Below are 22,975 nucleotides of genomic sequence, written 5' to 3'. Positions count from 1 at the left end.
GAATGCCAAAATGTGACCCTTGGTCGACTCCATGATTTTGCACTTTGCAGACTATCCCCATCTTGCTAGCAACGGCAACAAGGAAACAACAAAAGAAGAGGACAACTGCATGTAGTGTTTTCTGGTGGGAAATGGCAGATGGAACTTATTCTGAGTGAATTTCTCCCAATTGCAGGAGGGGGAAAAATTCTCAGGCTTTTCAGGCAAATGCCATTTAGAACCAGGATAGATATGCTATGCACAGTTACCTTTCCTGGGCAGTGGGCAGAGCAGAGTGGTAGAACATTCTTCAGTGGGATCTCTATGGAGGTTTCTGATTCTGCCAGCAGTGCTCCGCTGCTGCTAACTACAATAATGCTGCAGCATGCTTCTGAGCATGGCCATGAAGCACAGGGGAGATAGGAAAAACATGGGCACGAATAATATATGCAGCATGGGTGTGAGCCAGGGAGCAAAGCACAGGAAGAGGCGGGGTAATGTGGGAACTCGTGTGATGGGAGCAAATCTCCGGGTAAGGCAGAGCAGGATGTTTGCTCCCATAATGGTGTTGGGCAGGCCTGTGTTGGAAGCAGAGTGCTGCAAGATAAGCCCACCTGGGCTTTGGGATTAACTCTTTCCTTTCATTCTCCATCACAACCATCTCATCTTCTTGTCTCACTCAAGTCCAACAACGAGCAACTGGCCACGAGAGTCAAAAGTCAGTGCTCGCCTTCCTGGGGGGAGGGTGGGGAGACATGTGAACATGCCTGCCCGATGATCGTGAGCCCTGACTGACAATTCCTGTGCCCCACAACATGGCTGCCCTTCTCCTCTGCCGCTGACTCCAGTCCACATGCTCTAGACATGTAGCATAAGGCAGGTTTTTCAATTGGAGGGTTTACTCCAGCCACCGCCAGACGTATAGCTGAAACAAGAGTGGGTGGCAGGCTGGTAGCATGGCAGAGGGCTGCGTTTCGCCATTCTCTTCCTAACGCAGAGTGGCTATAGTTTAAAAAAAGAGAGAGATGAAGAGTCTTAAAAGCAAAGTAATGTTGCCACTAAGCATGAGGGGTAATGATATGCAAACGAAGGACAGGCAGTACAATTGCTGGAGTAGCCATTTGGTCAGGATGACCCTTACGTTAAGGAATTGGCCTTTAAGACTTAACCTGAAGAAAATAAATCTAATTGATGGATGGGGATGGGGGAGTGAAGCAAGGTTTGAAAAGATGTTTAAAATAAGTCAAAAAGATTTGCTTTTTGTCTGTTTGTAAGCAGTGAGGGAGGGGAGGAGAGGGCAGGGTTTGTTCAGAGACATGGTGCTTGAAGGAAAGCCTGGCTTGGAGCTCTGGAAAGGAAGGATTAAAGGGGGCAGTGTGGTGTGTTGGGCCAGATGGTATGAGACTAGTCCTGAGCCGCGGTGATTGACATCAAGTGCACTTGCTGTTCCTAAACTCTTGTCTGTCTTGGGCCTGTTTGACAGCTGAGCAAGGGGCCAGAGAGAAATTAATCTGCTGTAAATGAACCTAAATGGATTGCAGGGTGCTGTTTGTGACAAGAGTAAGTGGCGGAGGAGTTCAGCATGCAAAGGGCTGTAATTTAGGCCACACTGGGTCACTCATCTTCCCCACATAAAATGAGAGGAACCTAATCCTGCTGTCGAAACAAGGAGAGCCAGGTGGGGGAAGGGTGTTTTTAGCAATGTAACACCAGGGCAGCCGCCTTTGGAATAACTAACTATTAAAGTGCCACTCGTGCCCCTGCCAAAGGAAAGGAAAGGGAAGAATTAAAAAAAAAAAAGTTAATGGTTGCAATTCTGGTGGTTTCAGTCCTAATTTAACCCTGGTGACCTGCTGCCTGGCTCCAAACGAGATTGAAAATGTTGCATTCAACTGATGCTGGAGCGGCAGTTAATTCTGAGGTGGATGAGACAGCATGATCTAGTGGACTGTGCTCTCGAGGGGAGTCAGGACACCTGGGTTCTGCTCCGAGCTCAGCAAGTCCACTTGGGCAAGTCGCTCCATCTCCCTGTGGCCCTTCCTATGCTTTGTCTGTTTAGGTTGGAAACTCTTTGGGCCAGAGGCTGGCTGTCACTTGTGCGTGTACTGCACCTTGTACAGAGGGAGCTCAATTTCGGTTGGGGCCCCTCGGTTACAATCTTAAAAGTAAGGTGCTTTCATGAGGTATCCAGATCTAGCTCCCTGCCTAGATGCTTATAACGATCCCCACTGCTGTTGTAGCTGAGCCAAAACGTGTATACATAAATGAATTGATATCTCAGTGCTTAGATAGTCTAGTGATGGATGCTATAGAAGAACCTAAATGTAAACAGAGGGGCTTGAATTAATGTCTCACTGGTGCCTATCAATAGCCAATGGCTGCTGCTGACATGGAGTGTCTCAGTGGGCTAACAGTGAAGTCTTTAATTAAAAACAATTATTGAATGTATAATGTCTAAGTCCATTAGTCGTGTCCTAGTATTGACTGACGTTAAATTAAAAAGCATGTCCTTATTGCTCTCTCCTGTCATGGATCTGCCAGGAAAGGTCAGTCAAGAAGTATAACTGAACCATAGACTCATGCACCCATAGCTGCGGCAGCAGTAATGGGGCCACCAAGGAGGAGAACCAGGCTTTGGGGAAAGTCCAAATCCAAGTTTCATGTCTGTCCCCTAACCTGTAACCAGTGAACCACCCCCCGTCCCCATCCAGTCACTGCCAGCTAGTCTGGATCCAGTTCTGCAAACACCAGAGCTTGGTCCTGTGAGATGGGACATTGGTAAAAAAAATTTCCAAAGTGCGTAAATGACCTAGGAGCCTAAGGATACGTCTACACAGCAAAAGCTCTGCTCAGGCTAGCCTGAATCCAGCTAGTGTGGGCACCAGTGCAGTGTGGGTTTCAGAACTGGCCAGCTGGACTTGAACAACCTGAACTGCGCTGTCTCCACTGCTATTGTTACCTGCACTGGTTGGATGGAATCTAGTTCGGATAAGCTACTGCTTCCACATACCCTAAGTGCCAATGGGACTTGGACTCCTCAGTGAATTAGATGCTTTGGAGATTTTTAACCAATATGTCTACCTGCCAGTAAGGCATGAAACAGAGATTTTGCTTTTTAGGGCTTTTGCACAAACTTTCCCTCTGGGTTTGATTTGTGTGAGGTTCATACTCCTGTGTGCCCCCCACCCCCAATTTCCTTTGCACTTTTAGGTCCGCTCAGCCACAGAATTGAAACCGCTGTGTCTCGCGTGGTATCTTGATGGAAAACATATTTGGGGTCAGGAATTTTCCCCCAGGTCAGGTTGGCAGAGATGGGGGCGGGGGAGGGCCTCATCTTCCTCTGCAGCCTGGGGCATGGGTCACTAGAGTAAATGGTGGATTCTCTATAACTTGAAGTCTTTAATTCAGTATTCAAGAACTTCGGTAATTCAGCCAGAGGTTAGGGGCCTACGACAGGCGTGGGTGGGGGAGTTTTTGTGGCCTGCGATGTGCAGGAGGTCAGACTAGATGATCATGCTGGTCTCTTCTGGCCTTAGAGTCTAAGAGACCTGGGGTTTTCTGCTGAGTAAGTGCTGCTCATGCATTCTGAAAATGTTGGGGGCAGTTTTTAAATTAGCTGCCCTTCCCCACCCCGGAAAACAAAACAATCCTACAGCCAGGATTTCACTAGCTGTAAGTTGATTGTTTTGGCTATTTTCCTTTTCCCCGCAGCATTTTTCCGTTGTCCCTTCCGGTGCATCTGCATTTCCTCTAGAGATGGGCCTGAATCAAAACCCTGCCTCCAAACAACCCTCAACTTTGGGAAAGTTTGGCTTCCAAGCTGAACTTTGTGATTTAGAGCCACCTCTGGTTCTTTTTCCTCCTTCTTCCTTTGTGTGCCTGCTGCATTCCTCAGAGGTTCGCGCCAAACTGCAAAGCTGAGACTATCGTCTTTCCATAACGTTGATGCCCTGGAGGGTTGCCTACCAGGCTGCGTCCCATAACAGCTTGTCACTGTGTAGATCCTTTCCTCCCAAAAGATCCCAAAGCACTTTATGAACTGATTTTGGAGGAAGGAAAATGTACTGTCTATAACAGGGGTAGGCAACCTATGGCAGAGGTGCTGAAGGCGGCACGTGAGCTGATTTTCAGTGGCACTCACACTGCCCAGGTTCTGGCCACCAGTCCGGGGGGCTCTGCATTTAATTTTAAATGAAGCTTCTTCAACATTTTTAAAACCTTATTTACTTTACATACAACAATAGTTTAGTTTTATATTATAGACTTATAGAAAGAGACCTTCTAAAAATGTTAAAATGTATTACTGGCACGCGGAACCTTAAATTAGAGTGAATAAATGAAGACTCGGCACACCACTTCTGAAAGGTTGCCAACCCCTGGTCTATAACTTGGGAACAGCCAAAACAGGCTCTGTACTGGCATGGAGTCAGAATCTAGATTAAATAACCCTGAGCGACTAACCACAGAAGAGGTGTAGAGAAAACAGATGATCTTGTGGCTAAGCCACTGAGTTGCAACTCGAGACGATCTGGGTAGTTCCCCATCTGCAAAATGGGAATAATAGCATTGCCCTACCTCACAGGGGTGTCGTGAGGATAAGTACGCTCATGCTTGTGAGACACTCAGCTGTTACGGTAATGGAGCCATGTTAAGTACCTTACATTCCTCTCACTTTTTGTCTGCTCTCATCTATCTAGAATGTAAACAGGGCAGGGACTGTCACTTACTGTATGTGTATGGTGTGTCCATGTATAAAGGCCCTGATCTTCATTGGAGACCCTCTAGGCACACTACCATAATACAAATAAATGAAAATAATATACAGACTACCATTAGGCAATCCTTCCATTGGGCAGGTTTTGAGTTTGCAAAAGCCGAGTGGTCAGGGTTTTGCTGTGCGAAATCAGGAGTGGTTTGGTCCAGGTTCAGTGTTATCCAAAGACCAGGGTTCAGATTAAGGCTTGATACATACTACATACAGTTGTCTCTTTACCCCCCACGGTAGCCCAGCCAATAGAGTTGGTTGAAATTTTTAGTGGAGAAAATATTTCCACCTAAAAATATGGTTTTGTCAAAACCGATTTGGGCAAGAAAATGTCAATTCCATCAAAAAGAAAAAAAATCAATTTACCTGCAAGAAATGTCAAAGCAAATATATATTTTTGAGTCAACATTTTGAAACAAAACAATTTGTTTCATTTTGACATAAAAAGGCATGTAATTTTTACTCTTTGGCTTAAAATCCGCCAAATAAAATGATGTTTTATGTCAATATGAAGCAATAATTTTCATTTCAAACAACAATTTTGAAATTTTTCATTTTGACATTTCCAATTTGAAACTTTAAAGAAAAATTTTGGTCCTGCAAAATATTTTGACTTTCTGTTCTAATTTGGAATGTCAGTATTTCTCACAGGATGAAATATCCATTTTCCAAACAGCTCTAGCAGCCAACTCGGAGTTGGAATGTGGCAGATTCTTTCAGTGTCCTGCTCTATTAGTACAGGAAGTGGAGAGCAACATATCAAATTGAAACTATATGAATTTAGGTAGGTAGGAATCTGGGACTGGACCATGGGATAGATCACTCTAAATTGATCTGTTTTGTTCATTCCCTCTGAAGCATCTGGCTCTGGCCATGGTCAGAAGACAGGATATTGGGCTAAATGGGCCATTGGTCTGATCCTGTATAGCTGTTCTTTTGTTCGTATGGATACAATTGTCAGAGATGGAATTGGAGCAGAGCCCTGTGATAAACTAACCCTTCAGCTTTCCCGATCCTCTCTTGGCACATGGAAAAAAACAATGTTGTGGGATCTTTAATGACTGCACTTGGAGTAGTTAGATCCTTGGTTTTATGTCCCAATGTGGAGTAGCACATCTTGTAGCATAGTGCTCCCAGTAGTAGCTCACCTTTTGAGTCATCAACACCTCATGGTTGTTGCTTGAATGTCGCTCATCTAAATGATTTAGTTGGGGGTTGGTCCTGCTTTGAGCAGGGGGTTGGACTAGATGACCTCCTGAGGTCCCTTCCAACCCTGATAGTCTGTGATTCTATGATACGATTCTAAATGCTGCTCTGGCCTAACCATGCTTGGCTTGTGAAAGCTGACCCAAACCTGGACTAAGAAGGAATGGTTGGACGTGGTTTTATGCTGCTTGCTGCTGTGGAAGTAAGAGTGACGAGACGCACTGATGGTATGTTACCCTTCCAGGTTGGGAATCGGAACTGAGTGTCGACACTGTGTGAGTGGAGTTCTTCTGAGGACATAGAGTTTTGCCAGTTCTCTCAGAAGCAAAGGGGTATTCGCTCAAAACCTGCTACGGCCTTAGACATGGCAATGCACGGCAGAAGCCAGGCTTTGGGAATACTTGCTGCATCACAGAGGAGAAATGGGGGGAGATGGAATTTCAAAGGAATTATCTGAAGCAGACACCCCAAAATGAGTGTGCGGTATGGCCACCACCGAAGAGAGCTCGTCTGCTGGACTGACTTGTGCATGAGGGCATTTATTGTGCCACTGTGTTGTGATATGATGTGCTTGTGTTGTAACACAATGTGCTGATGGGCCCTGGAAATTGTTTCTTGACCCTTTAGTGGCCAGCAAATTAGATATTTAGACTGTTAGATAATAGAGTGGATGGTTCAAAAAGTGGATCGCCTCATCTGCTTTTTTGGACATGAAGCTATTGTAAGATTGATCCTTGAGGTCTTCACCTCTGGTTAAGTATCAGAGGGGTAGCCGTGTTAATCTGTATCTACAAAAACAATGAGGAGTCCGGCGACACCTTAAAGACTAACAGATTTATTTGGGCATAAGCTTTCATGGGTAAAAGACCCTTCTTCTTCAGATCTGGTTAAAAGTCTTTGAAAATACCAGGTACTAGTGTGCAATCCAGTGATGCCTAAAGGTAGGGGGAAATGGCCAGGGATGAAATTCCTCTCTGGCAATAGGATGGTTTAGCCATGTCTACAGGAGGAGATCTTTTCAGCAGGAGATGTCCCCATCGAGGGCCTGGGAACCTTCCTCCATCTGCAAGTTGGATGCTCTCCTTGTAACAGTAGAAACACGATCTCTTGCAACTAAATGAAATGGCAATACAAATAAAATGAATAATGTTTGGTTCCTGTCAGAAATGGCACCAGTTGTATTAAGAGATTGGCAGGCAAGGCTGTGAAAAGAGGATCAGGGAGTAACTGGTAAGTCACTGGGAGATTTAGAAAGAAGGGGAGGTGCTGAGAGACAGAGCAATACTTTTTGCTTCTAGTGCAGGAGATATCTTCATTATTTGTAATAGTGCCTCATGGCCCCAGTCATTGATCAAGGCCAGTTGTGCTAGGCGCTGTACAAAACCACAACAAAGAGAGAGTCTATTGAATGAGGCTGGGATCCTGTGGGGGAAAGATAGTATGTGATCATGTAATTGAAGACGATTATAATTTACATACACAAAGGGCTAAACTGAGGGTGAATTGGCAACATTTATACAGATGCTCCCCGGGTTACACAAACCCGACTGACGCAAATCCGCACTTATGGAAAAAGTTCTGTATGCTTTTTTTTTTTGCATAATTGTCGGATTGTCGGGTATAAGTTCCTGACTTAAGTAAAATTTGACTTACGCAAGGCATTCCAGAATGGAACACTTGCGTGAGTCAGGGAGCGTCTGTACTGGCATTTCCTAACTTCTGAGTGTTTGACTTTGCAATCTTAACTTACTTTTATGATTTGTTTTAGATGTAATTTCCTAATTTAAAAAGGAAAAAAAACTGGAAAAGCAGAAATTCTATCATGTGGAATTTTATTGACACCGCTCCTGCCTCCAGCATGGGTCATCAGAACGGTTCAGACTAGAGCTGGTCTGAAGTTCCAGGGCAGAATGTCTTTCCATCAGACAATACCAGTTCATCAAAATCTAACACTACCTCTACATTACACACCGGTGGTGGTGGCATGTAGGGTTCGTGTATCTACACACTGCAGTGAAAAGCAGGCTGCGTCCACACTGTGGCACGTAGCTACATGTGTCAGTGAAAGGGTCTGGAAGAGGGGAGACAGCAGGGGAGGTCCTCAGCAGTTCCCTTAGGCCAGAGCCTTTCACTGCAGCTAAACAAGGCTCTGGCCGGGGGGTGGGGAGGAAGTGGGGAAAGGTGGTGCCTTTCCCAGCGGCTTCCCACCTCCCAGAGACTTTCCCAGCAGCCGGAGTCTTTCCCTGCGGTGGAGAGAGGAAGCGAAACACTACACTGCTAAAAACAGCAGGGTAACTGGAGAGGGCGAATAGACACACCCTCCAGGCATGTCTTTATTCTCCTAAATCGTGCCCCACTGGCTACACTGCTTTTTATACCTGAGTTATGGGGGCTACCCAAGTATGTACGCTATGTGCCGCCTAAAGAAGCCTGCAGTGTGGCTGTATCCTCAGTGTTCTGCGGGGCCAGTTTTCTTATGACAAAGAAACCTCCATGCTTTCCTGCCGGTTTGCCCACTGAGCTTCTCAGTAGCCCACCTAAGCTTCCAAGGTGCCAGCCTAGCTGGGGTTTCCAGGATCTGGGCTCATCTCCAGCCTACCAGGTGGGACGAGGAGGCGCCTGGAAGACATGAGAGCATGGGCTCCCAGATCTGTGGCAAACCACGGGGGGAACTGGCCCTGGGCCAGGCACTTGAGGGCTGCCACGGTAGCTTGGAGCTGGGGCTCCATTCCCTTTCACAGAGAAGCTGGCAAAGTTTGATTTGGGTTCCACATTGGAACTGATGATATGAACCTGAATAGAATCCTTAAGGGGGGTGGTGGAAGCTCCCTGTGAATGGAGGATGGAGGGATACAAGAGGTACCAAGAGGAGCTATTAAGACTAGGGAGGGGAGGGGAGGGGCTTCCTCGTAGTTTTGTCTGCCATTCCCACTTCTTCTGTGCCTGGTGCCCTGCCCCCACCCTATCCCCTGGACTGAAGGCTGTGAGCTGACTCCTTGCCCAGATGCCAGTGCCCTGTACCCCACCCTACCACAGCAACTCACAGACATGCTCCTACCCCTCCTTCACGCCAGGTGTCTCCACCGGGACCACTGCAAAGCAAATGTGAGCTGGGCCAGGGAGTCCCACCTGCTTCCCAAAGGCCGGCCCTATCCCTTGTGCTGCAGCGAATATAAGAATGGCCGCGGTGGGTCGGACCAATGGCTCCTGTATCCTGTCTTCGTACAGCGGCCAAAGCTAGGTGCCTCAGAGGGAATGAACAGCACAGGCAACCACTGAGTGATCCATCCCTTCTTGTCCACTTCCAGCTTCTGCCAGTCAGAGGCTAGGGATACTCAGAGCATCGGGTTGCATCCCTGACATCTTGCCTAATAGCCATTGATGGACCTATCCTCCAGGAACTTAGCTAGTTCTTTTTCAAACCCAGTTATTCTTTTAGCCTTCACATCTGCTGACAAGAAGTTCCAAAGGTTGATTGTGTGTTGTGTGAAGAAATGCTTCCTTTTGTTTGTTCTAAACTGGCTGCCTATTAATTTCATTTAGTGACCCCTAGTTCTTGTGTTATGTGAGGGAGTAAATTACACTTTCACTTTCTTCACACCAGTCAAGATTTTATAGACCTCTATCATATCTCCTCTTAGTTGTCTCTTTTCCAAGCTGGAAAATCCCAATCTTTTAAATCTCTCCTTGCATGGAAGCTGTTTCATACCCCTAATCGTTTGTGTTGCCCTTCTCTGTACTGTTTCCAATTCTAATATATCTTATCTGAGATGGGGTGATCAGAACTGCATGCAGCGTTCAAGGTGTGGGTGTATCATGGGTTTATATGGTGGCATTATGATATTTTCTGTCTTATTATCTATCCCTTTGCTTATGGTTCTTGACATTCTGTTAGCTTTTTTGACTGTCACTGCACACTGAGTGAATGTTTTCAGAGAACTATCTACAATGACTCCCAAGATCTTTCTTGAGTGGTAACAGCTAATTTAAAGCCCATCATTTTGTACGTATAGTCGGGATTATGTTTTTCCAATGTGCATTACTTCGCATTTATCAACATCCAATTTCATTTGCCGTTTTGTTGCCCAGTCTCCCAGTTTTGTGAGATCCCTTTGTAAATCTTTGCAGTCTGCTTTGGACTTAACTATCTTCAGAAATTTTGTATCATCTGCAAATTTTTCAATGTCACTGTTTACACCTGTTTCCAGATCATTTGTGAGTATGTTGGACAGCACTGGTCTCAGTACAGATCCACCAGGGAGCCACTATTTACCTCTCTCCAGTCTAAAAACTGATCATTTATTTTTACCATTTGTTTCCTGTCTTTTAAACAGTTACTGATCCATAAAAGGACCTTCCCTCTTATTCCATGACTTCTTACTTTGCTTAAGAGCCTTTGTGAGGGACATTATCAAAAGCTTTCTGAAAGTCCAAATACACTATATCCACTGGATCCCCCTTGTCCACATGTTTGTTGACCCCCTCAAAGAATTCTAATTGGTCCAGCCCCTCCTCCTCTCCCTCTCTCATTTCTGTCTCTCCGTCTCCGTGAGTGTGGAACCATAGCTGGGTCCCACTCTTGCCTTGATGAGATGACATAGATCCTCCCTCCAAAAAATATTTCCGTTGTGCCCTATCCCCTGCTTAAAATGCTATGCATAACTGGCTGTTTCTCAGAATCACTATCAATATCCTTACCAAAAAGCTTTGGATTGATTAAGGTTAAATTCAGAGAAGCACCTGAACGTATAGCTCTGACTCAACCTAACCATTTGAGATGCAGTTTTCGCTAGTTGCAGATCACTATCATGGCCCAGAATTCTTATCTTGTTTGTTCTAAACAGGCTAAGCTCTGCTCTCCTACTTTCTGACGTCAGCTGGGGTTCTCCAGTGAATTTCAGCCTCTGTCACTCAGCAGCTGTTTGCTATTTTTATCCTCACCAATGGAACAAAATAAAAGAAAACTGCATCATTAATGTGTGTTTGTTTATGTTTCCAAGCATTCACTAGCCAGTGATTCAGGCATTTGTTCATTTTAGAGATGGAAGGATAAGACCTGCTAGGTCATTCTGTCCGTCTCCAAGCCAGTAAAATATTGTTCCCTGTGGTAGGCTTATCACTGCTTTGTCCAGTCCAATTTTGACTGACTCAAGCAAAAGGGTTTCCACCAGACCTATTGGGAAGACTAACCACATTCCTATAGATCTCAGCCATTAAGAAATATTTGCTGGCATTCAGCCTATAGCTTTATTTATTTGCTTTCATGCCCTTCTTCCTAGTTTATGTCCCCTTGGACCACCCTGAATGACAGTGAAGGAGGAGAAAACATGACCAATCAGGATGCCTTATTAGCCATTCTGGTGCACTAGTGAGATTATCCTAACGTGTCAGCCATGTCATTGAAATCACTTCCTGTCTGCTGGAATCAATCTCAGTCAGAAAAGGACTCAATGGCCAGCTGCCTGAGTATGACGATACCAGAAACGGAGTAGAAGATTGACCAGTCAGCCTTTGATGGATTGTCACTTAAGATCTCTTTCCGCTCCAGTCACTTGACGCGGTGATTGTTCAGAGGAGGGCTGTTCTTTTTAGAGAGGTGCTTTTGTATTTAAAGTCAAAATGTCTCTCTGTGTGGATGGAGGGGTGTGTTGAAGTTGCAGCAAGAGGGAATCATGAAAATCAGACATGGGTAAAGGACGATTAGGTCACTAGGTCCAGCGTCAGCCTGTGCAGGATTGCTCTCTGCCTTATAGACCCCATGGCTTGGCATAGTGCCGTTTTCAGTGTCTCTGGGAGTGGAACGTCCATTCCTTCCCTTATTGATTCATTGACTTTAAGGTTGGGAGGGGCCATTATGGGAATCTAGTCTGATGTCCTACATGGGTCACAAAGTTTCACCCAGTAATTCCTGCATGGAGCCCAATAACTGAAGCCTGAACAACGTAGGTTCTGAATCAGGGAGGTCGTGACCCCCAGCGAGGTTGAGAATAGGTTCAGACAGTTGCCACCATACTCCCTTTTATATGGCTAGAGGGCAGAGAAGGGGTGCGGGAGGGATAGCTCAGTGGTTTGAGCATTGGCTTGCTAAACCCAGGGTTGTGAATTCAATCCTTGAGGGGGCCACTTAGGGATCTGGGGCAAAAATTGGTGCTGCTAGTGAAGGCAGGAGGCTGGACTCAATGACCTTTCAAGGTCCCTTCCAGTTCTAGGAGATTGGTATATCTCCAATTACCACCTTTTTTTATTACCTTTCTCTTCCTGTTGTAAATATGGGGTTGTAGCGGGGTAGACACCTGCTCCTGCCCTGAGGGGCTTAGAACAGCCCAGGAGAGGGCTGAGGCTGGGGCAAGAAGCCTGGGCTGACTGGGGGAAGCAGGCTCAGCTGTGGCCATGTCCCAGTCAGGCCCAGCTGGCCCCTATAAGAAGCTGTGAGCCAGAAGCCCAGACAATCTCCCTCTGCTTGGAGAGGGAGAAGGGCCTGGCTGCAGGGACCTAAGCAAGACACCTAGATTGGGAGCGGGGCTGGGGAAGGGCCAGAGGAGCTGGGAGCTCCAGCCTGGAAAGCCCCAGGCCGCAGGCCTGACTGTAGGCCGAATAGGTTCAGGGTTGCAACGGGGCAGCCCATGGGTAGGCAGAGGCAGCAGGTCCAAACCCCTTTGCCTGTGATGAGTGGCTGATACTGCAGCCTGCCCCAGTGAACAGGGGCTAGATGGAGACTGGGCAGTAGCCAAGACTGAAGTGAAGTGGGGATAGTGGGAGGGAGAGACCCAGAACTGTGGGGGTACTGCCAGGGTGCAGCACCCAGTAAAAGGGGCACTGGGGTCCTGGAAGGGACACGGGGGGCCAGCAGTGGCGACGAGACACCGGACTGAAGAGGGCGCTCCGGAGGCTGGATGCTAATTCCCGAGGACAACCAGCAGGAGGTGCCGCAGGGGTGAGTCTGCGCATCTCTACAGGGGTCATGATACCGGGAAATTGAGAACTATTGAACTAGGGGATATTATGTAGAAAGACATCCAGCCGTGATGTAAAGACTCCATGGGATGAGAAATTTCCTTTGTAAGACTCTTCTACTGTTATAATTGCTTATTATGGCCCTAGAGGCCCTGATCAGGAAATAGGGCTACGTTGTGCTATATACCATACAAATGTACACACATCCAGTATGATCACTGCCTCCAAAAGATTAAAGACTCACCAGAGAGAGAACAGCTTACATCAAAAAACAGACACTGAAATCACCACTTCATAGACGCTAGGCTAGGAAGCTTTGCTGATGTTCAGCCTAAATATTCATTTGTTGAATTTCACGTCATTACTCTAATTATTATTCCCTAGAACCACCCCAAAGAATTCCTCTCCATATGTGGTGTTTGCACCCTTCAAAGCTTTGTAGCTGGCTAGCATCTATCCCCCTGAGTCATCATTTAGCCACGTTAGATGTGTTTAGTTCTATTGACCTTACTTATAATTGGAAAGGTGCAGAGAAGGGCAACAAAATGATCAGGGGTATGGAACAGCTTCCGTATGATGACAGATTAAAAAGACTGGGACTGTTCAGTTTAGGAAAGAGACGAGGAAGGGTTGATATGAGGGAGTTTATAGAATGATGAATGGAGTGGAGAAATTGAATAGGGAAGCGTTCGTTACCCCTTCAGATAACGCCAGAAGTGGGGGGTCACCTGTTGAAATGAATAGGCAGCCGGTTTAGAACAAACAAAAGGCCGTACTTCACAACATCCACAGCCAACCGGTGGAAGCCATTGCCACGGGATGCTGCGAAGGTCAAAAGTAGAACAGGATTCAAAAAGGAATTGGATACGTTCATGGGGGATAGGTCCATCAGTGGCTATTAGGGAAGACTGTCAGGGATGCCGCCCATGCTCTCGGTGTCCCTAAATCTCCGACGACTAGAAGCTGGGACTGGGTGACAGGGGCTGGCTCACCCAGTAGTTGCCCTGTTCTGTTCATTCCCTCCAAAGCGTCTGGCAGGGGCCACTCTCAGAGACAGACTAGTGAGTTAAATGGGCCATTGGACTGGCCCAGTGTGGTGGTGGTTATGTAGAAATCAGTCCTTCCGGCCGCCAACCATGTTTATTGCTCTTCTCTACATTCCCTTTTTCCCCTCAGTGTCTTTCTGGTGCCCAGGTGCTCAGAACTGAAGGCTGCCTCTGCTCCATGATGTGATGCCTCTTTCTAGACTCCCCCACAGCCCCCCGACTACATTTGCAAGATCATGCTGGGCTACTGTCACCTATAGGTGTCTTTCGACATTACTGCTTTTCAAGTTCCTTCCTCCCATTGAATTTCCAGATGTTTTATCCTTGGGTATTTCCTGTCTGGATTTCTAACCTCTCTAAGGGCTGAATCCTTTAAGGTGCTGAGAGCTGTCAGCCCCCCACCCTATAGCTTAAAGGCGCTGAATATGCTGCTGCAGTGCTCAGCCCCTTACAGGATACAGCCTGTGGTTCCTTTGCATCACTGGGGTTTGCAACACCACCCAGTTTTGTCTCATCTGCGTATCTCATTAATGTGCTATTTAATCCCTGTCCCAGATCATGAATGTTAAATAAGAGCAGACCTATTGCCCCGCTAGCTACCTTTCCCACCTCAATGCATTGCCATTTATCACAGGTAGTCCTCCAGCCAGAGCATGTGCAACTCTTCTCAGCAGCCAACCCAGTTTGTTTTGTTTTGCGCTGTATCAAATGCTTGACTACAGTCTAGCTGCGTCCCATGTACTCCATTCCGTTCATTCACTAATTTCATAATTCAATAAAAAATAAGCGCCATTCAGCTCTCTCCATAACATTCAAAAACCAGTAGGAGAACACTTCAGTCTCTCTGGTCACTCAATAACAGACCTAAAAGTGGCAATTCTTCAAAACAAAACAAAAACAAAAAACCAACAACTTCAAAAACAGACTCCAACGTGAAGCTGCAGATCTGGAATTAATTTGGAAACTGGATACCACCAGATTAGGCCTGAATAAAGACTGGGAGTTCTTGGGTCATTACAAAACCTAAACTTAATTTTCCCAATACTAATTTCTCCCTACTGTTACTCACACCTTCTTGTCAACTGTCTGTAATGGGCTCTCTTACCACTTCAAAAGTTATTTCTCCTCCCTGGGTATCCTGCTGTTAATTGATTTATCTCGTTAGACTGACCTCACACTTGGTAAAGCAACCCCCCATCCCTTCATGTAGTTATACCTGCAAACTACTGTTATCTTTGCTCTTGGTTTGGGGACTAAAATGCCAGGCTAGGAGGAAGCCAGACGTGGCAGAGAGGGATTAAAGTTTTGGTGGTGTTTAGAAAGGGCCATTTGATTTGGGCTGTTTGAAAAGGCAGCTGGAGGACCCAAGAGATGGAAAGTGCCAATTTTTTGAACTCCAAGTCACTGCTAATGAGACTGCTGATGGATTATTTGAGAATTCTGGAAACATAGGAAGCAAAATTGGAAAGAGTCCCTGAAAAGCAAGTGGGCCTGATGATCAGTAATAAGGGGAGAGGAGGGGAAAAACAGTCTGAGAAGCATCTAGGAATGTTTCAGAATCCACCGAGTGATTCATATGCCATTAACAGCCGAGAGGACTCCAAAGGCAGGACCCAGAGCAGACGGTTCAGAGCCTAATTAATTTGTGCACACACTTAGAGAAGGATTTAACACATGATGAGCTGAACAGCGATGGATGAGAGACAAGGGTGTAGCTGGAAGCAGGAGTACAAAAATCTGCAAGCAAAGCTCTTGCAGAGAAGTTCTTACCCCACTAGAAGCAGGAAGTACTGTTGATAGCATGGGAGACACTCTCCTTGTGAGGTTTCAGGCCAAATTTCTCAGGCTGGCAGTCTAAATAATAACTTTTGCATATACATCTGGGCAATTGGATGCTTCTTCAAAGTGAAGCCAAACTGACACTAAGGCAGTTCACTTATTACTGATCAGAGTACAACTTCATTATTAAGAGAGGAGCCGCTCATTGGGGCTACCGATAGAAGTTAGGTGTTGCTGACCTGAGGAAGGATTTTGCATGATTGCACTTTGTCTATTAATGTGTAATTTAAAGGACAATACGTGCAATGTTAGGTGAGTTAATGATCTCATAGAAATGTTAACTTTTGTGTTTTCTGACTCTTTGATTCTTAATGTGGTGCATTAATGTAAATTTTGGCATGTGTGTGTATAAATGTAAAATAATATATATACCATATATACTTGTTCATTAGCCCGTTCATTTATAAGATGGTTAGGTAAAAATAGCAAAAACTGTATGACCCTTTCGTAAGCCGACCCTATATTATTTAAGGGGTTGGCAAACTTTGGCTCCTGGCTCGTCAGGGTAAGCTGCTGGTGGGTCAGGACGTTTTGTTTACCTGGAGTGTCTGCAGGCATGGAGTCCCTCAGTTCCCTGTGGCCGCGGTTCGCCGGGAACGGCGAACCGTGGCCATAGGGAGCTGAGGGGGCTCCATGTCTGCAGGGGCTCCAGGTAAACAAAATGACAATGTATTAGATATTCAATTCAATGATTCCATAGAGTTTAAAATCATCAAATTTTGGTGTAGACCTATTTATAAGCTGACCCCTGCTCTTTGATGCGTCACTTTTTTACCAAAAATATTCAGCTTATGAACGAGTATATATGGTATTATATAAATTCAATTGAATGGGAAATGCTAGCCTTCTAAGACTCGATGGCAAATAATTTCAAGAGGAAAAAATCATCATTCCACATAACAGGGCCTTTCAAATGTTAATCTGCCTTGTGAGGAATCTGACAGAGAAGATGATGTCCAAGAAGATTTATATGCCTGTATTTCCTCCAAACAGTTAGCACTCAGTGGTTGTGGCGGGGTGGAAATAGGCAGAGGAGGTGACAGATAAAGAAATTAGATACGTTATTTCCGATCCCAGGAACACTCCGGTGATCAACGCTTGGAGGATACACTCTAGACTGAGCAAATTAGAATAGTTTTAAACACAGAGACAAAGATCCAGGATAGCTCAGAGGAAAAAGGTCCTTTCTCTCTTTGCATTCCCAGACTGGAGACATCATCTGAGGCATCAACTTTGATAAGTTACCTAACTGGTAACATCTTTTTTCTCTGTGTTGCTAGTTGAAATCTATTTATTTTTTGACAGAGGAAGGACTGGGCACTAGCCTGGATTTTGGGATTCCTGGTTTAAGTCCCTGCTCTTCCACAGAATCTGAGTGTGACCTTGAGCAAGTCATTTAGTCTCCCTAGGCCTCAGTTCCCCATGTGTCCAATGGATGTAATAACACTGCCCCGCCTCTCAAGGGTGCTGCGAGGAAGATAAAAGATTGCAAGGTGCCCAGATACTATGGGGGCCATTTAAGTACCTAAGACAGATAGACTTTTCCTTATTTGCTTGTTTGTACAACACCTGCCATGATAAGGCTCTGATTCTTGCTTGGGGCCTGTAGGAGATATCAATATATACATCAAATAGGGACACTCAGGGATGCTTGAGTAATGTGGTTTTTTTCATTATTATTATTATTTATTATTAGTTTATTTAAATAGAAACATGACAACTTTAGTGTGTGTGTATATATATACATACACACACAAATAATTTATGCAGTTTTCACAAACTGATATAGGACATAAATAGGTTAAATTTGTGACCCTCCCTTTGATATGAAATCCTTGAAGAAGCAGTGCAAACAGCATATGCTTCAGGAGAAATTAATCAGCCTCAAATACAATGATGCATCACAGGAAAAGGTCTGACCTGATAGAAACTGCTTCAGCAAGTCTGCTGGTTAGTCGGCCTCGGTCGGTGCTGCTTTTAAAAGTTCTGTTAATAAATTTTTTCCCTTACCGAGGCTCCAGTTCTGATCTGAGTTAATCTGAAGTAACCCCAGGAAGGTGAAAATGGTGGTTTTGGTTTAACATTGATGTAACTGAGATCAGAATCAGACCCATAGAATCTCAGGTGTGAGGCAAGATATTATGAACTCAGTTACACCAGCATATCTTCAGAGTAATGGCACTGACTGCTATGGGGCTTCTCTGGATTTACACCGGTGTCGCTGAGATCAGAATCTGGTTTTTAGTGTCGTGGTTTTCATCTGAGGATCTTAAAGCCCCTCACAGTACCAGTGTACACACGGAAGCACAGAACGATTAAGGGCCTGAGCCAAAGCCCACTGAAGTCAATGAGCGTCTTTCCATTGGCTGGGAGCCACACGTTAAGTGACTTGTTCACAGGCACACAGCAAATAAGTAGAAGAGCTGTGATGCTGGGTTGTGTTCTAGCCACTAGGCAGCACTTCCTCATCCAGAAATAAAGGTGTGACAAGCATGTATATAGCATCAGGTGTATAGTTACAAGCATGTTCTGTATGAGGTTATGTACAGAGAGAGAAAATCATATAAGATGTCGTCAAACATACATCAGGCAAAGAAACGGTCTGGAGTTGCTAAGTGCTTGTCCTTTGGTTTAAACAGTGGGCAAAGGAGAGAGAGACTGTGCCAGGATACTTGTGGCTCTTTGCCAAAATAAAGCAAGAAAAGGGGGAAAAAAGCCCTTAATTACAACTATTAATAGTTGGCCAGTATGCGTCATCTTCATCCCGCAGATATATCACTGCATTATTACTAGAGGTCCAGATAATGCATAATCCCTGGGGTGGCTGAAGAAGAACAGAGAAAATAGAAAAGAGATCCCTGCCTATATATAGCTGAACACTACTGGCTATGTGAGCAAACTAATTCAGTTCAGTCCGCGGTGAGATGTCAGGCAAAATGGATTTAGATTCTGTGGGCCAGATTCTGATTTCAGTGACACAGGCATAAATCAAGCATAATTCAGGTGGAGGGTAACTCTGGGTTTCCATGGACATCACTCAGATCAGAATCTGTGCCCATGACCGTGTTTCACCCTCAATTTCTGCAAATTCTTCAGGGAATTTATTATAGGGTTGGAGTCCCCATCACTGCCACTATTATCTACATATATTCCATGCAATTATTATTTTATTGAATTCTCTGGAGGTAAAATTAAAATAGAGCTTTTCTTTTTCCATCTCCACTTCTGTTTTTGTTTCCCCTTCTCTTTAACAACCCAGTCTCCCAGGAGAACACTTGATACATCCTCATGGTTCCCAGAGACTGCAGTTCAATAGGCTGAGTTAATTAACATCTGGGAGTTTCCAGATGTTTATGTACTATCCCAAAGAGCTGGCCATTGGTAGCAAATGAAAAGCCAGAAAAAGGTGATCCAAACAGAGCATCCTTCAGTTAATTCATATCTGCCTGGAAAATTCAGCATGGTCCAGAGAAACTAAATTCAAATTAGGAATAACTAAGAAAAAACCCTTCATTATCAACAAATAGTCATTTTTTTCAGACCCAGATATAATTCTTACGCACTGTAGTTGTGTATTCTCATTGTCACCCATACAGTTAGCTGACAGAAAAAGGCACAGCCTTCAGCCTTCCTTTGTTTATAAGATGTGCTTCAAAAATACCATTAAGTGAGGCTGCTGGATGGCTCAAGTGGTGTTATAGGGTATGAAGCCTTTATCTATAAGTCAGGTACACGTCCAGCCCAGGTTGCTGAAGGCAAGTTGTTCTGTGAAGTAAGTTGTTGAGTAGAGTGGCTCCAGAACTTTTCATCAAAATGATTTTTCCGCAGAATGTAGTTTCTGCAAAATTGAAATTTTCCTATGGAAAATTTTGTTTTTGTCTTTTCTTCAATTTTTCTGTCTGGAAAAAAAATGTTTAGCTTCAGAAACATTTGTTGAACTGAACCTTAATGTTTCATTTTGAATCAGTTCAACATTAGACCACACCTGCCTATGTTTCCACAACATTTCATATGTGTTTGACTATCTAATGCTGCCGTTGTCGCCGATGGGCTGTACTCTTTGGCCAGACTACATGGGTGTATTCACATGACTGTGAGTGCATTGTGGGAGACGTAGTCTGGCCAAGAAGCAAAACCCATAGGAGAGAATGGTGGTAAGAGACACCAGAACTGCAACTCCCCTGAGGCGACACAGTGCCATTGGTAGATGTCGTGTGATGTTGAACTGATTGTTCTGACATTTCTGGTTTGACATTTTTCATAGCTTTTAATTCCATGAAAAAAAATATTTTGATATTTCATCCCAATTTGGGATGAAAACAAATGTCGAGATGTCAAAATTACCTCTAAGTGGGAAATTCCTTTTTTGCGCATCTCTACTTTTGAATCTCAGTCTAGTTCCTTAACACATTTAAAAAATGTCCTCACAATTGGCACTGATTTAGAAGCCAAGGCCTACAGACAGAGTGGGATGACTCCTTCAACTTCGAGTCAGGTTTGTGGCACATTGGCAACCAGTATGGGGAAGTTTGCATTGCTGCTGCCTGCTCTCTTTCATTGTTTGGTGGGAATGGGATAACCCTCTCTGGTGCTGTTAATCTGGCAACACTAAATTCACTTAAATATTTGTTTCTGAAAAAGGTACCACTGAGGCTGTGCCATCAATTTCCCTAATGAGAGGCTGTCGACATAAATTATAACTCTCAGGCACGCTGCGTATTATGGAGTGTACTGAAAAGTTACTTCAACAAAAGTCTTTTTTTTGTTTTTTGTTTTGCCTGAAACATTTGTTCCCTTTCTTCCCTGGTGCCGCGCCACGTGCGAGTCACTGATTAAATTTCCTCCTTCCATTTCAAAATCTTTATGCCCTGACTGCCTTGTTTGGGGAGCCGGTGACATTTTGATGCCCTCTGTTATATACAGCATACCTGGGAGTTCTTTGCAATTCCAGCGCAGGCACATACAGCTGTGGAAGGGATTTCATTTTGGTTGCTTCCTCCTGATAACTCATCACATCCTGGCTGGATCTCTGAAGGAAACGCTGCTTTTATAATGAAAGGAGGAGCCTTCTGCCTGAGATATCTGAATTATGGCCACAGTGTGGCCAGCATTGCAGGGCTTCATTATTCTAAGCTGTCGTCATGGCCATCACAATAAGAGGAAATATATAACTACCATTATGGGAGCTTTACACTCTATAGTTTATCTCTATAACAGTGTGCTATCATGTGCCTAATTAGACTGTATCAACTGGTCCAGTTCTGCTACCAAAGGGAGATTTTCTTATTGTGTCTGGTCAGAGAGCTCTCTGCTTATGATTTATCACTGAAATTAAATTTAGGCATTGTTTCCCATTTGATTATCAAGCTACAAGCGACTTTTAAAAACCCTTTTCAATCCATTAACCCCCCATTCTCTACCCTTGAGCCTTCACTGCTACTGTCCCCACTCCTCCCCATGCAAAAATAAATAAAATTACACACACGCGCACGCACACACAGAGCCACTGAAAGTTGAAAGAAGAATTGAATGGTACCAATTAGAGAGAATAAAATCATTGCTGCTCAGAGTTGCTTACCTCACTGTTGATTTGCTTCTGATGTGCACAGTCACTGATGCATGATACATGTGAACAGTCGGAATATACTAAAAGGAGCCACCCCCACCCCCCCCACACACACACATTAGATCAGATGATCCAGCTGGTCTTTTCCATCTCCTGATTCTAATGATCATCCAGTTTGTGGGTGGTAGTGGGGTGAGTCCTTCAAGAAAATACTTAGAAAAGGACCTTTTAACTTATTCCATCCTCTAACCCAGTGGTTCTCAACCCGTGGCCCAGGGGATGCTTGCAGCCAATTAGCACACAGCTGCAACCCATGTGACATCCTCAGGGTCATACGGGTAGTATTGGATGCGGCGCACATAATATATCATGGGTCACATATGCAGCCCGCAATAGTAAGTAGGTTGAGAGTCTCTGCTCTAACGTATTCTACTTAGAACTTCTTAAAAGAGAGAAGTGACCTATTTTATTTCTTCTGGGTTAGCACCTAAGGACCCCAGTCAAAGATCAGGGCCCCGTAGTGTTAAACACCACACAAATAATACAAAGGCAATTTGTGTCCCGGGGAGCTCACAATCTAAGATTTAAACAAAGTGTGACAGGTGAATAAACAAAGAAAGAGGAGCTGGTGGGTCTATGTATACTTAATCCTTCCTCAGCACAGGGGGATAGACAAAATGGGCTCTTTAGGGTCCTTCCAGCCCTATATTTATGTGATTCTAAGGCAAGGTAATGGAACACAAATAGACAGTTGTTGAGGAGACTCCCTTTTCCTTCTTCCCAGCTTTGGAAGAAGCTCACGGTTTGATGAACAAACCATCTAAAGCTTGACTGGTCAGATATCTCCAGTCAAAGAAGCTGTGTGTGTGTGTGGGCGGGGGGAGACAGGTTGTAGTTGTTTTGTAGTAACTTACTGGGAAAGTGACCTGTGCATAATAAGCAGTTCTTGTGCCGCAGTGACTGGCAGCCTTTCTGTATACTCCAGTAAGGGGGAATAATCAGGTCACATCGCATGCACAACTAGGGTATTGCAACATTGGCCTGTTGTGTAATGAGGTTTTTTACTTTCCTTTACCATTCTACCATGGCAGGCAATGGCCCTTGCAGTTGATAGGCTGTCCTACTAGATGGACCAGTGATCTGATTGACTGTGGCAGCTCTGAATTTCTAATGATTTCTAAAGTGATATGATGTTTGGATTGTTCATCTGGGCCTCAGTGTAATTTCCTTCATGTGCCTGGCTTTGAGCAGGCAGGGAGTGCAAGGTGGTTATTCTCCAGTGTGAATGCAAACGGGGTGCTACGCGGGGATGCGAGTCAGGTTAAGTGCTGTGTGTCATCCTCTGCAGTTGGAAATCCCAAGTCCTTGTGCTCTCCTTACTCTGGGTGTGTGGTACAAAAGGGGAGCATGAGGATTTAATCATGGTCCTCAGTGTGCTGAGGCGATCTTGGTTCCACACTCCACTCCTTGTCCGCATTGCTGCAATTTGGTAGGAATAAAATGTCAGTCCCATATCAACAGCCTCATTAGTGTGGGAGTGGGTTCCTCTCTGCTCCCCATCCTGCTCTGCGCTTTTTACCCAGCACTGATAAATGCAGTGAGGCAGAATCACCCTCCGAT

At 44.9% G+C, this 22,975-nt stretch overlaps 1 protein-coding gene across 10 annotated transcripts in view; it reads left to right on the top strand.

Moving 5' to 3' along the window:
- Positions 1-22,975, top strand: part of CELF4 (CUGBP Elav-like family member 4) — an 860,161-nt gene that overhangs the window by 80,120 nt on the left and 757,066 nt on the right. The window lies entirely within an intron of this gene.

Source organism: Mauremys mutica, chromosome 6, assembly GCF_020497125.1.
Source record: "Mauremys mutica isolate MM-2020 ecotype Southern chromosome 6, ASM2049712v1, whole genome shotgun sequence".
NCBI classification, from domain to species: Eukaryota; Metazoa; Chordata; order Testudines; family Geoemydidae; genus Mauremys; species Mauremys mutica.
Note: the sequence above shows the minus strand (reverse complement) of the source record. Positions and strands in the feature narration are given on the sequence as shown.